We start from the raw sequence: 2,251 nt of genomic DNA on the forward strand, positions 1-2,251 counted from the left end.
GTATATTTAAAATCTGATTTTAGGGTATATTTGATTACGTGAGTATAAATGAGTTTACTATTTAAAATCGTATATAAAGTTCATCTTCTAATACATGTAATTTCCCATGCGCAAATACCGAAGAATATATAGTATATTGCATAAGCACTAAGCAACATGTTAGCTAATCTTGCTTAATTATGAGTACAATTCACTAACCCTATTGTACAATGACGATTTGCAAGTTATAATTAAGAAAATTTATCTTGATGAGTTTCACACTTCTCTAAATTCTCTCTTGAAGGATTTTTCGCCTTAGAGAAGGAGAATGTTGGAAAAACGTGCTTCTCCGTGTATGGTACGTAGTATACGATTACACATGTAATACAATAACATCTTTATTAATTATTTAGAAAATTCAAATTCAACATACAATACTGCAATAGAAACTGGACTTCTTACAAACCTTGAGGGATTTCTTTTTGTTATTTTCTGCCTCACAACTACAGCTTTGGACCAGTAGTACCGTAAATGACAGATGAAGTTCACATGTGATATCATTGAGTGCGTATGCTTTTTTTTTTTTTTTGTTCTGAATTATTATTGTGTTAAATTTAGAATAAAGTGGTAATTAGATCTTTAACAATTTTGTATTCGGACTATTTAGTCTCTAAAGTAAAAAAGTAACAATTACATTTCTCAGGCAGACGATGAATTGGTTCTTCTTTCAGTTCCTACTTTCTTCCTAACATAAAACCTAACATCGTTTTTGACGTGTACTGTTAAAGTGAATGAAGTGTCTATTAAATACCAAAGTGAAATTACCCCAAATGATAAGAAAAAATTAGATCTTTAATGTGATTTGATTTTAATCTCTCCCAAACCCTAATTGTGCAGAATCTCCAATTAATCACCTTGAAAGTGTGCTGCAATTGCAAAAATGAGGGAAGGAGTATTCGAAAACGACGTTGTCCAATTACAAAAGTGGCAGAGACGGACATATCATTTCACGTAATGGGACAACTAAGCAACTCTGTTCTGTTTTGTTTCATGGGCTGACAGAAGGATGTAATAAGTCCGACGTTTGTTATTCTGAGAAATGTAATTGTTACTTTTTTTTCCTTTACAGGCTAAATAGTCCGAATACAAAATATTCAAGGATCTAATTATCACTTTACTTTTGAATATATATGTTTGTACTTGCTTTTGAATTTATTATACATTTGTGAGATGGGGCTTTACTTGGGTTTCAGTTTAAATTTAACATTATCCTGGTTTTGGGGTGGTCAATATCGAGGGTAAAACTATTTTGGACTTTTCCTCAACTTTTGATCTCCTCATTGCAAATACATGTTTTAAAAAGAGAGACGAACATCTTATAACCTGTAAGAGTGGCATGACAATCTCTCAAATCGACTTCTTGTTGAGGAGAGTCGACCGAAAATTTTACATTAATTGTAAAATTATTCTGGGATAGAGTTTAACAACACAATATAGGATGCTTGTCATGGATTTTTGAGTTGAGAAAAAATTGAGGAAAAGACATCGTACAAAGAACCCAAGGATGAGGTGGTGGCGGATGAAAGGTGAAGAACAAAGAAGCTTCCTAAGATGGGTAGAAGAAGAGGCAAAGTGGGATGGGAACGAAAGTGCGGAGGAGATATGGAGAGAGATGACAGAAGTTATTAGAAGAACAGCAAAAGAAAGTTTTGGTGATTCCAGAGGGATAGGACCAAGAGACAAGCAGTCCTGGTGGTGGAATGCGAGGGTACAAGAAAAGATAAAGGCAAAAAGGGTGTGCTTTAAAGAGTGGTCTTTGTGTCACAATGCAGATAATTGGAAAAAATATAAGGCGGCTAAGAAAGAAACAAAAGTGGCTACAACCGAAGTAAGAATAAGAGCATATGAGGGTCTCTACCAGTCCTTAAGCACGAAATAAGGAGAAAAAAGCATATATAGAATCACAAAGAGTCGTGAAAGAAGGACGAGAGACTTGGATCAGGTTAAGTACATAAAGGATAAAGACGAGGAGATGTTGGCTCAATAGGAGAATATCAATGAAAGGTGGAAGATCTACTTCTACGAGTTATTTAATGAAGGACAGAAGACTCTTCCGAGCCTTGGTTGTAAGGCCCACATCGGTTGGAGAGGGGAACGAAGCATGCCTTATAAGGGTGTGGATACCTCTCCCTAGCATGACGCGTTTTGACGAGTGAGTGTGGGGGGCTTTGGCCATCATCCCTATCGTCAAAGACAAAACCGTGAGGCCTTG

The sequence above is a fragment of the Arachis ipaensis genome, chromosome B10 (genome assembly GCF_000816755.2).
Source record: "Arachis ipaensis cultivar K30076 chromosome B10, Araip1.1, whole genome shotgun sequence".
In the NCBI taxonomy this organism is placed as follows: domain Eukaryota; kingdom Viridiplantae; phylum Streptophyta; class Magnoliopsida; order Fabales; family Fabaceae; genus Arachis; species Arachis ipaensis.